The following is a 9,775-nucleotide window of genomic DNA, read 5'->3' on the forward strand; positions in this document are numbered from 1 at the left end:
GGGAAAGATCATGGTTTGTGTTAAAGTGGGGAATTTGTTATGTTTGAAGGACCTTTGTCCTAATAATTACCATAATAAACACGTGGTTAAAGCTACAATATGTAACTTAAGGTAGCACTAACATCAGCTCCAAATCAGTCCACTCTGCTCCACCCAGCGCTCCCGCTCCCTGCTACAGTCCACCATGCTTTCCCCAGCTCTTTAGATATTTATTGTTATGAAATTACATTAAAAATGAAACAGAACTTACTGATCAAAAAGAAATAATTGAACATCTCTGATTGGTTAGAGAGGCCAATCCTGCTCAAACCCTTGTAGAAGCTAATCTCTCTGCACTGCTGCCAGTGCTGTTCAATGAGTCTGGGTCACAGGAGGCTTCGACAGCACCTCTCCACATTAAGACAAGTTTTAAAGCATATTTTTCAACAAGATTTTTTGAAAAAAATAGTACATAGTGTCGCTTTAAGACTGTGGAATGGTGAGAGTTAAAAGAAACAACAGTGACTGTTGGAACCAACATGTTAAAGTGCAATGTTTTTCTGACCCATCCATCCACCTGCTTTCTCTTTTGCTCCCATCGTTATTACTGCGCTCCCTGGGCTGTGGCACTTGAAAGTTAACATGTTGTTTTGGGGCATTTGAATACTGAATTTGTTTCACATGATCCCTAAATGTCGATTAACAATAAAATGTAACTATTGGTAATAATAAGCTACTTGCTCAAACGACCTATGGGGTCAGTTTTATGGAAGTTTCTAAATCCAAGAGAGTACAACTAATGCTATGACCTGTCAGAGGTCTCAAATGCTGCCTCAAATGTCTTCATCTAAAATAAGTTTATGGAAAGACCTGGAAAAAGGGGCTTGTGGCAAACTGAGAATGTCACCCAAATTCTCAGATTGTTTTCATTTTTATAAGCATCCTCTTATTTATAGATCTCATCTTTTTCTTCCATTTATTTTATGAAGATTAACATTTTTGCCAGCACTACGTAGTCTTTCATTTAAGAGATTTGTCATAGTTGTACAAAAACCCCACTGAAAAGGTTTGAACAGCAAAAAAGGAGAATTAACTTTGTTCTCAAACTTTGTGTATTTTCTCAAACCATTTGAAAGGCAAAGTAAATTCTGTCTGCTAAAAAAAAAAAACTAATTTGAATGCAGCTCATTTGGCTTAAAATTAAAATATGTTTGAATTAACTTAGTTCATTCATGTTGTCTTATTTTTGTTACACTTATGCAGCTGTTTTTTCACTGAGTTAGCAAGCATTCTTATATGCATCCACATTTTTCCAGCTATGGTGTCCAGTACAAATTGTTTCATCCCATTATGTTTCATGGTTTAGTGTCATAATTATCCATTCGGCATGGCTCACTAGTTTTCTCTTTTTTGGAGGAAATTAAAAAATGCGAGGTTTACTGAGGCAAACAGTCAGTGCAGTGTTTCTGTTTTCTGCAGTGCAAATTTTACTGTAGATTAAACAGATAATTACAGATTGAATATTATGTTTTTTTTTCACAATTTCAAACAGGTTTGAATTTTGAGCAAAAGTTACTGCCCTGCTCTACATCAGTGAAATATGTCTGCTTGTACCTGACCAGTGTTATGAGTCTGGACATCAGTCCTTGACCTGCCTCAGGCGCATCAACCAAGCAGAGGTCTCTGCCCTTCTCTGTGCTCACTGACATGCATCTTGTCTCAGATGTGGAGCATGATGGGCAGCAGAAATGACTGGGAGAAAGCAGGAAAGTAGCAGAGAGGGAAGAGAAGAGAGGTGTGTTTGAAGGAGTATTTGAAGAAGGGCTTGTTTAGAAAGAGTAAAAGGATCAAATCATAGAGTGAGTGGAGAGGAGGAAGAAGAAAACAAGCAGCAAAGTCAGGGGAAGAGTGACAAGGGCGGAATAGACAGCAGGTGGACAGGCAGGGTGAAGTGTGATGAGGACAGGGATGTAGTAGAGAAGGCAGAGTGACACAAATGTCACCATACTAACCTTTTATGAACTCTCAGTTCCTTCTCTCTATTTTTCCTCTCTTTCTAGAGCTGAAGCCCTGTGGAGATGGCCACCAAAAGGACAGCATGGAAGCCAGTGTACACCCTCCAGCAACTAACTTTCCACACCTAACTGCCTCTACCATCTTCAGCCACCAGCGAGGGCTGGACAAATCAGTCTGCAATACCAGGAAGTAAAGAAAAGCAGAGGGTGACAAACCTCAGAGGAGTCAACTTACTACAAACCAATCAACCTGTTGAGTGTTGAGAATATGATTGAGCTTCTTGGACTTCATGAGAAATGAAGTAGGCTGCACTGATGCTTGAGCAATGGTATGGAGCTGTCGGACATACCCGGATTTATCGATTGGACATCCTATTGAGATTACGACACTTTTGTGCGCACCTCTGAGCTGGACCACTTTTTTAGATTGGCTTGTTGGCAAAAGCAAGTAATTGAAAATCGCCCCTTGAGAGGTTCCCTGTTCTGATTTGTTGTCTAGGACAAGGGCTTTTTTTGTTTTTTTAAAGAAACTATTTCAACCCAGTCTCTTTATCACACATTTCTCTGTCTTCTTCACCATCTTTCTTATACATTGTGGAGAAATACATTGTGAAGCAGTACCATTCTTCATCTTCCCTTTGTGACAGAGAGAGAGGAGGGACAGACTGTCCAGAATAGATAACAAGCAAAGAGACTGGCACAGAGAAGAGAAGGAGGAAAAAGAACAGAATATAGAGGGAAACAGGTAGAAAGGGACAGAAGAGGAGAAGGAAAAAAAAACAGAGAATTAACTGGGATTGTTTGAAATCCTCTTGGAGACTTAGAGTCTCTCTCTAATTTGTCTGTGCTGTGTTAGAGCTAGTTAGCACAATGGGCAGGGGAGGGGTCAGGATTTACACCAGGGGGGGCACTTGAGCAGGAGAGTTGGGTTATATCTCCCCTGCACCTGCCTTGTCTGCATCTTAGTGTTTGGCAGGATGACAGACTGAAGGATGGACTGGTGAACAAACAGCTATAGTGAATGACAGACAAGCTCTGAGGCTGGAAAGACAGACAGGCAGACAGACACACGTGAAGACAGGTACGCAACCTGTTCCAACCAGCACGACAGACAGCGTGCAATTCATTGTCATTCTATGCAGTGTGTGGAGAAGACATAGGGAAGGAAAGAAAGCAGAGCCTGAAAGAAAGAAGAGGACCATCCCTGTGTTTGTAGCTTCTGGAGAAGCTCAGTTACTCTGCATCCACCTCAGTCGGTACAGTGGCAAGCACTGAAAAACAGGCAGGGAAGGAGGTGGCTGTTACTAGAAAAGAAATACAGGTTGGAGAGGGGGGGGGCAGGCAGGCAGAGAAATAAAAGGAGAGAGCAGGTGTCGGAAATCCTCCCCTTCATCTGCTTGTCATTTACTCCTTTATGTTCTCTCGTTGTCTGGTGAGGTGATTGGTTTTCTGATGCCGGTGTTCCTCTGCTCGTAGGCCCTCCGCAGAGCCGAGGAAAACAAGAGGTGGGCTCACAGAGGAAACCAGAAAGAAACAATGTTAAAGGAAAGGTGGAGCCCCATTTTGATTGACTAATTTTTTACCCATTCCTTTTCTTATTTGTCAGGATGGCTCATATTTCCCCCCCAGTTTTTTCTTGAAATAAGAGAAAGAAGGAAGACAAACATCAGCCCAGTCAGTCCCTCATTGTCTTTGTACAGAGAATTGAACCTCTCCTTTTATCAGTTGTTGATTTTTCTTGCCTTGTTCTAAAAGGATTATTTTCTCCATCTAAACACTAAAATCCTCTAGATTCCCACACAATGTCCTCATGCCCAATGTGAACCCCTCTGACTCTCCCACGGCGCCCACCCCTTGGCTGAAGTGTTAAAATCCTGTGGTCTCCGATCTCAGCGCCTGTGTTGACTCACTACTCCAGCGAAAATATGGCACAACGTTTCTAATATCGACTGATTCATTCTGTAAGTAGGACTCTCTCTCTTTCTAAATGTGCATATGCATGTGTTCACATATATAGTACACTCTGTGCCATTAGCATATACTCAGCTCATGTATGCACAAACACAGATGTGGTCCATCTTTCTGCAGTGTTGGTTCTTTTGGTGTCTTCACAGCAGATTTGCTTTCCTGTGCTTCCTCTGCTCCAGGCAATATGAGCGTGTGTGTGTGTGTGTGTGTGTGTGTAGCCCACCCAAAGAAAGAGATTTTGATCTTACAGCCAAGCTTACAACAGAATCAGAGTGGTGTCAGAAAGGGGCGAAGGAGGTGCCTTTTTCTTGGTGTGTATGTGTGTGCCTTTCTCTCGGTGTGTACGCCTACATATTGGTCCTGAGGTTAATTGGAACTAATTAGTGGTGAGTATTTTGCCTCTCAGAGCAGTTTTTGCTTTTGTGTCAGTGTACTTGAATTTATTAGGGGGAGATGGCTACAACTGAGGAGGGTGAACCAGCTAATGAGAACAACTATGATTCTCTGACTGCTTCCGTTTTGCCTTCATTTTGCATTTAATGCCCAGCTGCATATCATTTCAGCCTCCTTTTATCACCCCATGTGCTTCCTTGGATGAAACCGCATACTTAAACCCAGCCTCTGCAATGTCCTGCATATTACTAAGCCCATCTATCTCCACGGACACATCCACATCTTTATACACTCCCACAGTCACCAGGCCCTGCATCGGGGGACGCTCAATCAAGACAGTCCCTTCAAACAGACCAATGAACTGTGAATAACGCCATTACACAAACTCCCAGCTCAGAGTGTTACAAAGACAGATAGAATGGAAGGGGAAAAAGAGAGTGAAAGAATAAAAACATTCTGGAGACAGAGGAACAAGAGGAGAAGGGGAATAAGAGATGAGACAGAGTGTGAGACAGAAAGCAACAGAGAAGGAAGGGTGAGAAACACAGAGGGAACAGGGAGTGTGCAGGTCTAGATGGGCCGCGGAGCAGCAAAAAACCCTCTGCTTTATGGGAACACTCTGATGGGCTTAGCAAGGCCCCGCTTTGTTCACACTGTTGGTCAGCCTCTCAGAATTAAGATTACTAAATAATACGATTACTGCAGCTGCACGCTGAGCACAGTGCTGCCAATCCCCTTTGTCACTGTCAGAACACCCCGAGGAGAGAGAAGGAGCACTGTATGATGCCATCAAAGGCATGACAGTACTGACTACATTACACGGTCACAAGGGCCTTTGCTTCACAACATGACTTCACTGCTGAGTAAAAGTCGATATAGTTGGGGAGACTATTCATTCAACAAGTGGCCATAAAGAAAAGTATACCGAGACAAAAATAATGCCCAGGTCTTTTTCTTCTCAAATGGACGGAGGTTGTCATTATGTACGTTGTACGTGCATTTCCTGATTGCACTTGTGCAAACCTAAACCAAAAGTTCTCTTGGTGAAACATTTGCTCCGTACTGCAATTGGAGTGTATTTGAAGCTGCGTCTATCGACCTGGTTGAACCCACTGACACCGTGACATCATAAGTCAGCTTTTGTGAGGACATGTGTGTGTGCCCACCAAGACGTTCTGCATGCACAACATCAAGCCCTGGTTCACAGTAAGACTCAAGCAACTTCATTATGCCAAAGAGAAGGCCTACAGAAGTGGGGACAGGATTCTCTACAGGCAGGCCAGGAACACATTGACAAGGGAGATCAGAGTGAAGGTCTGTGCTCAGCTGGCCCCCATCTTCACACTTATCTTCAACAGATCACTGGAGCTGTGTGAAGTCTCTTCCTGTTTCAAACGCCCCACTATCATCCCAGTCCCCAAGAAACCCTCCATCAGCAGACAGAATGACTACAGGCCTGTCACCATGACATCTGTAGTTATGCCTTTTGAGAGTCTGGGGCTGGCCCATCTGAAAGACATCATAGACACCCTGCTGGACCCCCTGCAGTTCGCCTACTGGGCAAACAGGTCAATGAATTATGCAGTCAACATGGCACTGCATTACATCCTGCAACATCTCAACTCCCCAGGGACCTAAGCATGGGTCCTCTTGGTGGACTTTAGCTCAGTGTTCAACACCATCATCCCAGACATCCTTCACTCTAAACTGACCCAGCTCACTGTGCCTGCCCCCTCCTGCCTGCTCTAATTCCTTTTTTTGTTTTCTGTCTTAGCTTTTTTACTTGTTGCCTCATAGAACAGCATTGTACACACACATTGGGAACCACTGTACCAAAGTCAAATTCCTCATGTGTTCAACACATCTGGCCAATAAAGCTGCTTCTTATTCAGATTTTGATGTTTTATTCTCTATCCTCTGTGTGGGCTGTTTATTTCATGTTTTCATGCTTCACAGCTTTGACACAGATTCCTGTCACCCTGACCTTCCAGTTAAAAGTGTTAGAAAAGCTGAATTCCCAGTCTATGTTACACATCAATATGTGCTCTTGTGGTAGCTGATAAATGGCCCCTGTCCTTTGGGAGAGGGGAGAAACAAGCAGGCAGCAGAAACTGTTGTCTAGTCCTGCTCAGGGGAAGTTAAGTACTACTGTTTGAATCCCACTGATCCCAGAGTAGTGAGCTAATATCAAGGTTGTCCTGGCCTCAAACCTCCTCCTATGTGATATGAAATATCTCCGCTCTCCTCTCAGCGGGAGCAGCCATTTGCCTGTGGAGCTAAAGATTACCTTGGAGCAGGAAACAGAAAAGATGCATTCAGCATGTGATGATGTAGTGTGATAGTAACAAATAAAAAAGCAGAGCGGAGGGCACACAACGAAATCAATGAATTATGACACACAGTGTGAACATGCATCTTAAAACAGCCCTAAAACACAGCAAGTTGGCAGCCATTCATTTTTGTTTCTGTTCCTCTGTAGCACATTAGTCATCTAGCGGAGGTTTTGTGTACATGTCATGGAGTGTATTTCCTTCAGTGTCAATGAACTTTGACCCCGGGCCCTCCCAAGATGAGTCCCATGGTCACAATATAACTGTATGAGTCAGTCTGTAGAACCAGTAGAGCTCCAGTCAAAAGGCATCCGTGCTGAAACACATGCACTCTGCTCAGCAAGTCCAGACATGCAGAAACAGAAAGGCAATATGGAGCTGATGTGGCAGATTATCAGTTATGTATCATTCGGTCTCCCCTTTTCCAGCACGTTTCCCAGCAGAAGTCTACTCCAGTACGCTCTAATCATTTCACTTGACTTGGTCAAATTGTGGCAGAAATGCACATGGTTCAGAAGATAATTTTTCAAAAGCTTCCCATTGCCCCTCTTTGTACCAGTTAGATCCTTTCACACCCGTGATCCCATCATGTCTATGGGTTTCTGATTGCTGGTTGCAGCTCTGATTGTGCTTGACAATATTGTCTCTTGTTTTTCCTCTTATGTTACTGTTTACGCAACAACATACTTTCACATTGATCATTCATAATTTTACAGTCCTTTGTTCGTAACAGCTGTTATTTCTTTAACAGTGCTGTAATTTAGCAGGAAATACCTGTTTGCTTAGTTGTTTGTCCACTCCTGTTTGCTCCAGGCTCGCTACTCTTGGGGAAAAAGACAGAGTGAGTGTATGAGAGTGTGTGTGAGGAGGGTGACAAGAAATGGACACTAGGACACACATGCCCTTTCCATAATGTGCTCCTGGCTGCGCTGTTTGGCTGGCCATAAAGTGAATCTCTCTAATGGCCTCTCAGTTAATGGAGTCATTAAGTTTGGATTGCAAGAAGATAAAAGCAATGTGTATAATGTATGTGAACCGGGTGGACATGTGGTTGTTTGTACTCTATATGTGTACTGTTACTGTAACTGCTTTGTGTGTTTCTAGTTATTTAGTGCTTCAGTAGCTACACCCAGGACAACACTAAAGGTAGTGGTGTATTAGCATTAGTAGAAAAGGTCAGTATTCTCTTAGTGTAATTGTAACACCGTCTGAGACTCAGGTGATCAGTCCTGACAGGGTCTGTCCTAATCAGCTGGCCAGGCCCAGAATGTCACAGCTATGCTTCACTACATTGCTGCTTCCTTGTTTGAGTGTGACAAAGGCTGATTTGAGGTCATTTCAGAGAGCTGTCCCTGAGAGAATGCAGCAAAGCTGGCAAAAGGCATTGTGGGTAGTGTTGCGTGTTATTTTCATTGTGGCATGACTGCTCATTAAGTATATTTCAATTTCTTGATTCTTTCCAGAGGGTTTGCTCATCAGATTTTAGGTTGTAGCTGTGGTTGCATCATTTACTTGTTGTTTTCTGTGGAATGCAGCTTTTAATGTACCACAAAGTTAGTTTGCAGGCAGAATTAACCTTAAATCGCGCAATAAAATGATTAAAACAGAATGCAAAACACTTTCTAATAAGGCCAGACAGAGTCAATAGTCTGACAGTTAAACTTCTACGTTAGTTTTTTTCTCAACTTTGCAAAGGTGAACTTTTTGTATCTCTAAATTACTACACTCTTCACAAATATTCCAAACTCAAAAATCTCTGCCAGCTTTGTATGTAAGATGGTATCAGTCCATCTATCAGAAGATCAAAGAATACATGCCAAATTGAAAGAGTGCACCTTTTAATTTAACCGGTTACTAAGCAGATAAAGCCTGTAGCTGGAAAATGGAGTCGCAGCATGAGATGTCATACTGCACTCGCTGATCAAACCTGTCTGCAGACCCCCGAGGAGGCCAGAGGAGGTCAGGCTGCAAAATATGGAAATCTCATTTAATTTCACTGTTATTTTATACTGAGATTGGATAGTGTGGGCATATTTTAGGAGTGACTGTTCTGGTCAGAGATTTCATTATTTGTTCAGGGTGCCTTTTGTGACTATGTTTGAAACTCCATTTTAGACACTGTGACTACAGTAAAACTCTTTTATTACACAAGAGCGGATGCACTCTGAATGCAGTCTTGTACTGTTCATCCACCCTGGTACAATTCTACATAACTGCTTTTGTGTGAAAATTTGTTCAGAAGACATTCAGGTAACAGCACTGTCAGCCTTGATCTAGTGAGTCAATTCTACATTTTAGTGTTTCACTTCTGCTCCTGCTAAGCGGCAGTTTGCCTGACAGTGTAATAATGGCACTCATCATGATATCTATACTACAAGTATCGCCTCCCTCAGAAGCAATCGTTTATACCTACATACAGATGGGTGACAGCCTAAAGGAAAAACTGAAAAAATGGGTGGAAAGAAAAAAAAAAGCCCATTTTGACTTTCCAGAGTCAAAGGCGGTATCTTCAAATGTTCAACCCACAAATCCAAAGATATTCAGTATATTATCATGCATAACACAAAAAGCATCAGTTCCTCACATTATAGAAGGTGGAACCAGAAAATATTGATAATTTTTGCTTCAAAATAGTTGTTGGTTATTCTTCTATCAAGTGATTAACCAGTTCATTGACTAATCATTGCAGCATTGTCACATCAGTAGAAACCAGTCTTCTACTATAATGAACAATGTACTCCGCAAAGGCTAGCTTTCGACTGGGGGCTCCATTTTGTACAGTTTGTTTCAACCAGTCATCTGTAGTTTACGCTGTCGCTAGGAAACAAGACATGATGGGAGGGGCAAAGGGCTTCTGGTATCAGTTTGTTTTCAGTCTCTAGTGCAGGGGTGCCCAAAGTGGGGCCCGCGGGGACATTTCTTGGCCCCCCACAATTTATTATGCCACCCCAGTTGTCAGGTCAAGCAGCTCCCAGCTCAGCTCGCAACCCACCAATAAAACAAGGAGAAGAAAAAGAAGAAGAAGAAGAACAACAACAACAACAACACGAAGAACGGAGCAGTAGCAAGCAACCTGGAGAGCAGTAGACA

At 42.8% G+C, this 9,775-nt stretch overlaps 1 protein-coding gene across 5 annotated transcripts in view; it reads left to right on the top strand.

The window, feature by feature from the left end:
• grik5 (glutamate receptor, ionotropic, kainate 5) overlaps positions 1-9,775 on the top strand; it is a 77,151-nt gene that overhangs the window by 2,330 nt on the left and 65,046 nt on the right. For 2 of the 5 annotated variants that reach the window (XM_020610818.1, XM_020610822.1), the window contains exon 3: positions 2,040-3,955. The gene's annotated coding sequence lies outside the window, so the exon portion shown is untranslated. The remainder of the gene's footprint in view (positions 1-2,039; positions 3,956-9,775) is intronic. The other 3 variants (XM_020610819.1, XM_020610821.1, XM_020610820.1) reach the window with 3 other exon arrangements.

The sequence above is a fragment of the Monopterus albus genome, unplaced genomic scaffold (genome assembly GCF_001952655.1).
Source record: "Monopterus albus unplaced genomic scaffold, M_albus_1.0 scaffold107.1, whole genome shotgun sequence".
NCBI classification, from domain to species: Eukaryota; Metazoa; Chordata; class Actinopteri; order Synbranchiformes; family Synbranchidae; genus Monopterus; species Monopterus albus.